We start from the raw sequence: 12,226 nt of genomic DNA, 5'->3' as shown, positions 1-12,226 counted from the left end.
TGTTTTCAGGCAGAATGTCCTATAAATATCAGTTAAATATATCTAGCTACTGTATTATTTGAAGGTTGCATCTGGATGATCTGTCCATTGATGTAAATGGGATAATATAGACACTGACTATTATTGTGTTGTTATCAATTTCTCTTTTATTGCTGTTAGCATTTAACTTATATATGCTCCTGTGTTGGGTGCAGAAATATTTATAATTGTTATGACTTCTTGAATTGATCCCTTGATAATTGGGTAGTGTTCTTCCTTATCTCTTTTAAGTTTTTATTTTAGAGTCTATTCCATCTAATATGAATTTTGCTACTCCGCTTCCTTTTTATTTCCATCTCCTCACTTTGTCTGTATGTGTCAAGTCTTGCTTTTGTATCCTTTCAGTCAGTCTATATCTTTTGGTTGGAGCATTCAATCCATTTGCATTTAAGGTAATTATCAATGTGTGTTCCTATTGCAATTTTCTTAACTGTTTTGGGTGTGTTTTTGTTGGTCTTTTTCTTCTCTTATGCTTTCTGCCTAGAGAAGTTCCTTTGCTATTTTTTGTAAGGCTGATTTGGTGGTACTGAATTCTCTTAGGTTTTGCATGTCTGTCCAATCTGAATGCTATCCTTACTGGTAGTCTTAGTTGTATGTTTTCTCCTTTCATTCCTTTAAATATAGACTGCCATTCCCTTCTGAACTACAGAGTTTCTGTTGAAAATCAGCTGATAGTGTTATCAGGGTTCCCTTTTATGTTATTTTTGTTTTTCCCTTGCTGATTTTAATATTTTTTCTTGCATTTAATTTTTATTAGTCTGATTAATATATGTCTTGGTGTCTTTCTCCAAGGGTTTATTCTGTATGGGAATCTATGTCTTTCCTGTACATGGGTGGCTATTTCCTTTCCCATGTTAATGAAGTTTTCAACTATAATTTCTTCAAATATTTTCTCATACCCTTTCTCTTTCTCTTCTTCTTTTGGGACCTCTATATTGATTACTGATAGGTTCAATATTGTCTCAATGATATTTGAGATTATCTTCAATTTTTTTTCAGTCTTCTTTCTTTATTCTGCTCCTTGGCAGTTATTTTCAACATTCTATCTTCTAGCTCACTTATTCATTTTTCTGCCTCAATTATTCTGCTATTGCTTTTTTATAGTATTTTAAAATTTCTGTTACTGCATGCATCGCTCTGTTTATTATTTAGTTTTAGATCCTTGTTAAATGTTTTTCACATTTTCTAAATTCTGTTTTTAATGTTTTTGATCATCTTCACTAGCATTACTCTAAATTCTTTTTCAGATAGTTTACAGTTTCCTCTTCATTTATTCAATCTTTTAGAGTTTATTTATTTATTGCTTCTTCATCTGTAACATATATGTTTTTTTCATCTCATTTTCTTTTTTCTTTTTTCTATTTTTTTCTGATGGGTGGACTGTATTCCTGTCTTACTAATAGTTTGGTCTTAAGTTTAGAGCAATGGAGTTTGCAGGCAGCTGGGGAGAGCTGGGTATTGTGTTGCAAGGTGGACCTCTGGGATACCACACTGTGATTAATATTCCTTGGGGCTTGAGTTTCTCTCTTAGTCCAGGAGTTTAAATCCAACACTCCCACCATAGGAACTCAGTCCTGATATCCAGCCAATGAACTGAGATCCCAAAATCCACGAGATGCAACAAAAAAAGAGACCAAAAAAAAAAAAAAAGGTTTAGATCAATAGCAAAGTATAAAATATAAAATAAATTTCAAAACTAACAAACATATTGCAAAAAATCAGAATACATATGAAAAAAAGCACTAGAGGGTAAAAGGAACTCCAGTGAAACATAAAACAGAAAAGAAAAAAAAAATCCAAAAAAGAGAAATAAATAAAAGGGAGTAAGTAGAACAGTAACAAAGAATAAAAAATAAATTTAGAAAATGAAAGTTAAAATAAATTTAGAAAACAAATAACACATTTTAAAAAATGAGAATATATATATAAAAAAAAAGAAAGAAAAAAAAAGAAGAAAGAAAATGACAAAAACCTTGGCAGTGATGTTTAGGTTTGGCAGGGCTTAAGTTGAGCAGAGTGTAGCAGAGGTGAGGTTTTGGCAGGGTCAGGATCTATGTTCAGGACTCACACTGTCAGTGTGGGAAAGGGCCACAGTGGGATTCTCAGGTAGCACAATGGCAAAGAATCCACCTGTCAATTGTAGGACACACAAGAGACGTGGGTTGTATTCCTGGGTCAGAAAGATACCTTAAAGTAGAAAATGGTAATCCATTCTAGTATTCTTGCCTGGAAAATTCCATGGAGAGAGGAGCCTGGAAGATGAGAGTTCATGGGGTGGCAAACAGTTGGGCATGACTGAGTGACTGAGCATGCGCACACATGTACATGAAGGGTGGGTCCTGAATCCAGCCCAGTTTAGAGAGGGCTTTTGGAGTGCTTCCAACCTCAGGGTGCATAGTATTAGGTCCAGCGACCTTAGAGGCTCCCCAGGCCTGAGTGGGTGGGAAGGGGATGTGAAGTTCGGTTTTCCAGTCCTTTGATACTTGAGAATCACTCATCTTCCCTGCAGACACACTGGAAGCAAGCGTGCCTCTCCAGACACATGAACCATTGCCCTCCCCTCCCCCATCCGAAAGTGCACTGGTCCAAGCTAGCCTCTACTTCTCCTCCCCTCCTTGCTCCACTGAATGTTTTTCCCAGTCAGTCGAGGATTCCACCCCATAGAATAACTTTAGAAGTGTTACCTCCTTTTCAATCTTTCAGAAAATTTTAAGAAGAATTGGCATATGTTCTTCATTGTATGAATTTGTTTGGTAGAATTCTGCAGTGAATCCATGTTGTCCCGAACTTTTGTTTGCAGGAAGTTATGTTTATTACACATTCTATTACATGTCTAGTAATTGGTCTGTTCAAACTATCTATTCTTTCTTGATTCAGCGTTTGTGGATAGTATGTTTCAGAAAAATTGTTTATAGGTCCATTTTTTATAGGTTGTCTAATTAGTTAACTTAAAATTGTTTATAGCATTCTTTTAGGTTTTTGTTTGTTCTGTATTTCTGTAGTCTCAGTTGCTATTTCTCCTCTTTCATTTCTTATTTGCTTATTTTTGTCCTCTCTTTTCTTCTTGATGACCCTAACCAGAGTTTTGCTTTTTTTTTTTTTTTTAACCCTTTCAAAAAAAAAAAAAGTCTCTTGGTTTTTTTTATTTTTTTCTATTTTTAAATCTCTATTTTATTTATTCTTTCTGATCTTTATTACTTTCTTAATTTTGCTGACTTTAGTCTTTGTATTTCTTTTCCTGATTTTTTGAGTTCTCAGGTGAGTTTATTTCAGGAAGATTTGTATCACTGTGAACTTCCATTTTGGGACTTTTTTAAAATTTTTCATCTCATAGATTTTCACTATCATTTGTATCAAGGTACTTTTTAACTTAGTTTTACTTTTCATCACTGACTCTTTGTTTTCCTTTTTCTTTTTTTTAAAGCAGGTTTTTTTTTTTTTTAATTCTCCATGTAAGTTTTTTTTTTTTTTTTTTTTAATTTCTTTCTGTGGTTGATTTCTAGGTTCACGCCATTGTGGTCAGAGGAAAAACACAGTAAATGAGAGTGATTAAGATGTAGATTTAAGCCTTTGCTTTCTCTACTGATAAGAGTCTCTAGATATTTGGCCACCCTCTTGTTTCAGGTATACACAGAAAGACACTCTTAGAAATTTGTTTCTCATAAACTGGTGATTTTTATTTTGTTTTCAGATCCTTTCCATGTATGCTACTTATCTGAAAATAGCCAGTTTAAAACAATCAATACTCCAGAGAAATATTTTAGGGTGGTAGATTCTGCTTTCATGCTGTGTCATTAAGAGAAAATAATACAAGTATTTAAGAAATGTGTGACCCATGAGAGACTGAGCCCAGTTTGCCTGTGAATGTCCAGTACTCTTGCCTGGAAAATCCTATGGATGGAGGAGCCTGGTAGGCTGCAGTCCATGGGGTGGCTAAGAGTCAGACACAATGGAATGACTTCTCTTTCACTTTTCACTTTCATGCATTGGAGAAAGAAATGGCAACCCACTCCAGTGTTCTTGCCTGGAGAATCCCAGGGATGGGGGGAGCCTGGTGGGCTTCCATCTTTGAGGTCTCACAGCATTGGACACAACTGAAGCAACTTAGCAGTGGCAGCAGCAGCAGTTCAGAAATCCCCAGTGAAGGTATGATCAACATGGCCTGCCATGAAGTCAAGGGGACTGACTACAACAGTCCTGTGGGCTGCAACATGCTGACATCAATCCTTTTGAAGGAGATAACCATTACTGCCATTTTCCCAACCATAGTTTGGCATCAGGCCAAATCACAGGGAGGTGACACAGACCCACCAATTGGCAGAAAATTGGATTAAATATTTACTGAGGATGGACTTGCCCATGAGGGCAAGATCCAGTTTTCCCCACAGCTAGTCCCTCCTGTGAGGAAGCTTCCAAATCCTATTATCCTCATCTGTCAGAGGGCAAACAGAATGAAAACCACAATCACAGAAAAGTAACCAAACTGATCACATGGATCACAGCTTTATCTAACTCAATGAAACTATGAGCTGTGCCATGCAGGGTCACCCAAGATGAATGGGTCATGGTGGAGAATTCTGACAAAACTTCAGTGGTCCTCGGAAGAAAGGGATGGCAAACCACTTCAGCATTCTTGCCTTGAGAGCCCCATGAACAGTATGAAAAGGCAAAAAGGTGTGACACTGAAAGATGAACTCCTCAGGTCAGGAGGTGCCCAATATGCTGATGCAGAAGCACACAGAAATAGTTCCAGAAGGAATGAAGATGCTGAGTCAAAGCAGAAACAACACACAGTTGTGGAGGTGTCTGGACGTGAAAATATAGAAAGATGTTCTAAATAAAATTATATAGAAACCTGGAATGTTAGGTCCATGAATCAAAGTAAACTGGAAGTGGTCAAATGAGATGGCAAGAGAGATGATCAACATTTTAGGAATCAGTGAATTGATCATAACAAGCACCCTCTTTTAACAACATAAGAGATGACTCTACACATTGACATCACTAGATGGTCAATACTGAAATCAGATTGATTATGTTCTTTGAAGCAAAAGATGGAGAATAGCTATACAGTCAGGAAAAACAAGACTGGGAGCTGACTGTGGCTCAGATCATAAATTTATTGCAAAATTTAGACTTAAATTGAAGAAGTAGGGAAAACCACTAGGTCACTCAGATATGATCTAAATCAAATCCCTTGCAATTATACAGAAAAAGTGACAAATAGATTCAAGGGATTAGATCTGATAGAGAGTGCCTGAAGAACTATGGACAGAGGTTTGTAACATTGTACCAAAGGTGGTGGTCAAAATTATCCCCAAGAAAAGGAAAAGCAAAAAGGCAAAATGATTGTCTGAGAAGTCCTTACAATTAGCTGAGAAAAGAAAATAAATGAAAGGTAAGGGAGAGCACTCATGCAAATGCAGAGTCCCAAAAATAGCAAGGTGAGATAAGAAAGCCATCCTAAGTGAACAGTGCAAGGAAGCAGAGGAAAACAATAGAATGGGAAAAAACTAGAGATCTCTTTTAAAAATTGGACATTTCAGGTAGGATTTGATGCCAGGATGGGCACAAAAGAGGACAGATATGGCATGAATTTAACAGAGGCATAAGATATTAAGAAGAGGTGGCAAGAATTCAAAGAAGAACTTCAAAGAATTACAGAAAGGATCTTAATGACTCACATAGCCATGATGGTGTGATCACTCACCTAGAGCCAGATAGCTTGGAGTGTGAAATATAGCAGCCCCGAGGAAGCATCACTATGAACAAAGCTAGTGGAGGTAATGGAATTCCAGTTGAACTATTTCAAATCCTAAAAGATGATGTTATGAAAGTGCTGCACTCATATGCCGTCAATTTAGGAAAACTCAGCAGTGGACACAGGACTGGAAAATGTCAGTTTTCATTCCAATTCCAAAGAAAGGCAATGTCAAAGAATGTTCCAATTACCGTATAATTGCACTCATCTCACATGCTAGTAAAGTAATGCTCAAAATTCTCCAAGCCAGGCTTCAACTGTATGTGAACCATAAACTTCTACATGTTCAAGCTGATTTAGCAAAGACAGAGGCACCAGAGATCAAATTTCCTACATCTGTTGGATCATCAAAAAAGCAAGGGGGTTCCAGGAAAAAAAAAAAATCTACTTCTGCTTTATTCACTATACCAAAGCTTTTGACTCTGTGGATCACAAAAAAACTGGAAAATTCTTAAAGAGATGGAAATACCAGACCACCTGACCTGCTTCCTGTAAAACTTCTATGCAGATCAAGAAGCAACAATTAGAACTGGACATGGAAAAACAGACTGGTTCCAAATCAGGAAAGGAGTAGGTTAAGGCTATATATTGTCACCCTGCTTATTTAACTTATATGCAGAGTACATCATGCGAAATCCTGGAGTGGATGAAGCACAAGCTGAAATCAAGATTACCAGGAGAAATATCAATAATCTCAGATATGCAGATGACACCACCCTTACAGCAGAAAGTGAAGAATTAAAAAGCCTCTTGATGAAAGTGAAAGAGGAGAGTGGAAAAGCTGACTTAAAACTCAGCATTCAGAAAATGAAGATCATGGCATCTGGTCCCATCACTTCGTAGCAAATAGATGGGGAAACATTGAAAACAATAAAATACTTTATTTATTTATTTATTTTAGTCTCCAAAATCACTGCAGATGATGAATGCAACCATGAAATTATAAGATGCTCGCTCCTTGGAAGAAAAGTTACGACCAACCTAGACAGCATATTAAAAAGTAGAGACATTACTTTACAAACAAAGGTCCCTCTAGTCAAAGCTATCGTTTTTTCCAATAGCTGTGAATAGATGTGAGGGTTGCACTATAAGGAAAGCTGAGCCCCGAAGAATTGATGTTTTTGAACTGTGGTGTTGGAGAAGACTCTTGAGAGTCCTTTGGGCTGCAAAGAGATCCAACCAGTCCATCCTAAAGAAATCAGTCCTGAATATTCATTGGAAGGACTGATGCTGAAGCTGAAACTCCAATACTTTGTCCACCTGATGGGAAGAACTGACTCATTTGAAAAGACCCTGATGCTGGGAAAGATTGAAGGTGGGAGGAGAAGGGGACAACAGAGGATGAGATGGTTGGATGGCATCACCAACTCAATGGACATGAGTTTGTGTCAATTCTGGGAGTTCGTGATGGACAGGGAGGCCTGGCGTACTGCAGTTCCTGGAGGGGTCACAAAGAGTTGGACACGACTGAGTGACTAACTGAACTGAATGGTATTGATATAAAGATTGAGAAAGACATATCTTATACACTAAACCTTAAGAGGCTAGCATTTCTGATAGTATCACTATCACTTCAAGTTTATTAACTCGTACTAATAGAGAATTAGTCTAAATCAAGCAATATGATTTATTCTTTGATTATTGCTAGAATTGTTCATGATTATTTGTTGAGTCCACTCTTTAGTGTACTTTTGAAGCCATTGATAATTTATATTAAAAATTATATGTCTTACCATTCTTCCAGGTATGTACAAAATAAGACAAAAGTAGTTTCAGGAGGGAGTGCAACCAAACATAGAAGACCTGATATTCATTTTAAGCAAGCTTTCAGTTGGTAGCCCCCTTTTTTTTTCCTCTAACTAAAAAGATACTAAATTACCTAAACTATATTAAAACTAAAAAGATGATAAACTATATTAACCATGTAAAAGGATAATAAATTATTTTTATTTTCTTTTAAATCAACTTTTTCATACAAATTATATATTCTTAAGCTTATATATATTTTTATCATAGCATCTATACTAAAATAAGATATAGAACTAGCCTTTCTCTTTAGAAATAAACAAGTAACTCTTTAGCAATAGTATGAGAAATAGGCTGGGATGATAAATTTCCAGACAAGATTATGATTGTGCATACCCTTTATGTGTGTTCTTTGCATGCATTTATAACTTCTTTTTCCATGAAGTACATAATTTTCCATGTTCTCTTCATGTGGTTTAGTAGAATATTGTCCTCCAAATGTGCAAAGTAGCCAGCAGCTGTGATACAGAACTTTGTGTTAATGTTTTACTAATTCCCAACAGTAACTCAGCCTTTTCAGTGATTTCACACAACGCTCAGGTAATAGAATAAATGATTTTGCCTCTACTTCACTGAGCAAAACAACCTTGACAGATGACATGCTAAACCCTTCATATTTTCATTAATCCTTTGTTCATATTTATTCCAATACTCTGAGAATTCTAGCTAGCTTCCCAACTGACAGCTCATTAGAGTCTGCTCGGTAAATTCTAAGTCATCACGCACCTTATGACAAAAGAAACAGCCATGAGTCTTTTTATCAATTCTTCATACACGAGCATAAGCAAAACTTTTACTTTAACATTTTTAGTATAAATTGTTACCTACACCAATAATATTCCTGAAAATTCTAAGCAAATTCAGATCTACTTTATTCTATTTCAGATGAGATATGTACTCACTTTGTAATAAAATAATCTAATCTCTTACTTTTGTACTTTTAAGGGACACTGGTTTCCATAATAGCATAAGAACACAAACTGGAAATGTTTTATTTTATTTTTTTACTTTCACTATCTATGATACTGTTTTCAGATATCATTTTTCAGATACCAGCAGTGTTCTCAGAACACAAGCAATTTATTCAAGGCTCCTCGAAGCATATGAAAGGGCATGCAATGACACAATTTGAAAGAAAGCAGAAGGGTCTGAGGACTGCCTCTTGTCAAGAAAATTTTGAAAGAATTAATGACCCACCCATAATAAAATGATCTTTTTTAAAAAATTTAAGGTAAGAAATGTTTACATTGAAAGATTCAGAGGCACATACTTTAAAAGACTCATAACCTCAGGATAATGAAATCAACACAGGAATGTAAGAATATCTGAACAATTACAACCAATATAAGATATATTTTAAAGAAATACACTGCCCCCTATAAGCATATCATAGGCATCATTCTTCAAAATTACCGTGATAGAAAGCTATTTTCTTGACAAGAGGCAGTCCTCAGACTCTAGTGCTTTCTTTCAGATTGTGTCATTGCATGCCCTTTCATATGCTTCTCTGCAACATGTTAATATAGAATAGTAACAAAGTATAGTCTACAGGCCCCTAGGACCCTAGGAGATCAAAACTGTTTTCACAATAATACTAAGAAGTTGCTGACCCTTTGTTTACCATAAATCAAAGTGAAGTTCAGTCAGTCATGTCCAACTCTTTGCAACCCATGGATACAGTCCATGGAATTCTCCAGGCAAAAATACTGGAGTTGGTAGCCTTTCCCTTCTCCATGCGATCTTCTTAATCCAGAGGTGGAACCCAGGTCTCACATATTGCAGGCAGATTCTTTATCAGCTGAGCCACAAGGAAAGCCCAAGAATATCAAAGTGGTGATATTAAACCATAGTTGTGATTAGTGATCATTCATATTCTTCATTGCCATGCAATTTTTAAAAATGTGAAATACCTAGTTTCACTTAAAATGCCTTTGATGAATCAGCAAAATTTTGAATTTTACTGAATTTCCATCCTTAAGTATGTTTCTTTAATATTTTGTTGACAAAATAAGATATCTATATAAGGTACTTCTGTGGCATATAGAAATGCAATGGCAATTACAGTTTCTCGATACATAAAGATTTCTCTTAGATTGGCAATGATATTAATACATGTGATACTTTTGATATTTCATAATCAATATATTAATCTTTAGATGATCAGCTTCTCTCAGTAAACTAATATTTTCCAAACGATCAATACATGATTTACAAAATGAAGCATGAGTGTAAAATCCACTCAAAATGTGATTTTGACAAATAGATTTAAATATAAGAAGGCATAAGTCATCTAGTTACACTGTTTGGGAAATTAACAAGATGGCACCAGTCAGTCTCCTTTGCCCCATGCTCTCCGTGTTCTGTAAACAATGACTTTGTGTGGATTTGTAATGCCTGAGTTCACTTATAGCACTGCACATGTACATCATGAGATACTTTCTTGGGTGCAGGCTACTTTTGTTCTATTAGTATATATAAGCTTCAACTGGAAAAGCCCAGAAGGGTTGTGTGTGATTATGTTGTGTTATGTTATGTCTGCTGCTACAGCTGCTGTGCCAGCCTGAAGAGTATAAGCTTGTGCCTTGCCTACCATCAGTTCAGCGACAGTGAGACAATTGGCGTCATGAGCAGGATCAGCAATACAATTGGTGTTAGTTGGCAGGATACCCAGGAGCTAGAGGAACCTGAGGCTCCACTGGATGGAGGAAGCCAATGGCCACCATAAAACATGTGGTACCTTGTGACTGCCATCCTCTCGGCGTGGGCTCCAGTGGAAGACTAGGAAGCGGTGATGGTTCACTGGATAGCATTCAAACGGCGTTACAGGCAGTGAGTTCCTTTTTGGCAAACAAGTGGTACCGACTGGTGTTGGCACTGTGGGGTGGGTTTTCCTGACTGCCTTGAAGGTGAATATGGATAGTATTCTCCATGATGCTGTGCCAGTGTGCAATGTGGAGAGATGATTGGCAGAACTAGAGCAATGTATATTGGCATTAGAGCAAGAAAACCGTGGCCCTGAAGTCAGCATCTCTGACAGTGAGGTGGTAAGTGATGGTGATGATGGACTAAGGATGGACTAAGGTTATGAGACTAAGGATGATGCTGATAAATGTTATGAGACCATGGATCCTCGTTTGGCAGCAAGGCACTCTGTGCAGCAGAAACTGAAGCATAAGCAGCCTACGCCCTGGGGGGACATTCTCAAGGCACCCCGACGTGACTGAGTTCATGACATAACGACCATATACCCTAGTGGAGTTTGTTGACTTGGGTATGCAATTTCAGCAAAAGCAAGGGGAACCCTTGGCAGTATGGCTTGTATGACCTTGGGACACAGGGGTGGATGGTATTCTGTGTTCTGGGGAAGAGGTAAAATGGTTGGCATCTATAACCAGTCACCCCTCATTGAGACAAAAGTTGCACAATGCTAGGCAAATCCATGACGGTGCCTAACCAAATGCACACCATCATGGAATGGATTAACTCTGTCATCTGCACTATGTGGCCAAATGTGGGTGAGCTCTCAGGTGGTGTAAGTAAATGTCATACCTATGCTGAGGCTGAGTTGACCCAAGTCATGATAGAACTGGGCATGGAGCAGTCAATATTTAACCTTAGTACCCAAGGCCCAGATGATGAGCATTTTCTGGTGGCATTCAAGACACAATTTTGAACAATGCCCAATCTATCTCTTTTGGATCCCTGACCGCTATTCTTGCACCCTATGTGGGCACCATGTCTATGAGGTGACCTTGATGGTGGCTAGCTTGAGAGAAATAGAGGAATGGCAGCAGGGAAAGGGGATTAGAAGTATGAAGACCCAAAAGGGGGACAGATCTGGTAAAGACCCCATCCAGGTGACAAGAATGCAAGTGTGGTTTGATTTGTTGGCAGTGGGAGTTGACATAAATAAAATTGATAGACAGTCTAACGATCTTGTCCTAGAGCTATGGAGAAAATTGAGACTGGAGCAGCAGTTTACCAAGTTTGGGAAGCACCCACAGCAAAAGATATGGGTGGTTTAGTTAGAAGATTACATGGTGCCTGAGGATGTTCCTTGCGATGATGCCCTTTTCCACTTTGAATAGGGGTCACACCAATGTGCTCTCCTGAACAGCTCTATCAGGGACTGGAGGCTCCATGTAGGACTTGCAATTCACTGCCACAAGCTAATGTACAGAGAGTAATGGCCCTGTTTGGCACTGGGGCTGAATGCAATCTTGGTAAGAAGCCAATTTTCAAAGGTAAAAGCTGTGCCCTTACCTTTGAAAATTGGATGGTTCCCTATGTGGTGCTCCTGCTGCTGCTAAGTTACTTCAGTGGTGTCCAACTCTGTGCAACCCCATAGATGGCAGTCCACCAGACTCCCCCGTCCCTGGGATTCTCCAGGCAAGAACATTGGAGTGGGTTGCCATTTCCTTCTCTGAAGCATGAAAGTGAAAAGTGAAAGTGAAGTCGCTCAGTCGTGTCTGACTCTTTGCGACCCCATGGACTGCAGCCCACCAGGCTCCTCCATCCATGGGATTTTCCAGGAAAGAGTACTGGAATAGGGTGCCATTGCCTTCTCCCTATGTGGTGGTATATGGTAAAGGCTGTGTCCTATGACATGCTACTAATCTC

Source organism: Oryx dammah, unplaced genomic scaffold, assembly GCF_014754425.2.
Source record: "Oryx dammah isolate SB20612 unplaced genomic scaffold, SCBI_Odam_1.1 HiC_scaffold_22, whole genome shotgun sequence".
NCBI classification, from domain to species: Eukaryota; Metazoa; Chordata; class Mammalia; order Artiodactyla; family Bovidae; genus Oryx; species Oryx dammah.
Note: the sequence above shows the minus strand (reverse complement) of the source record.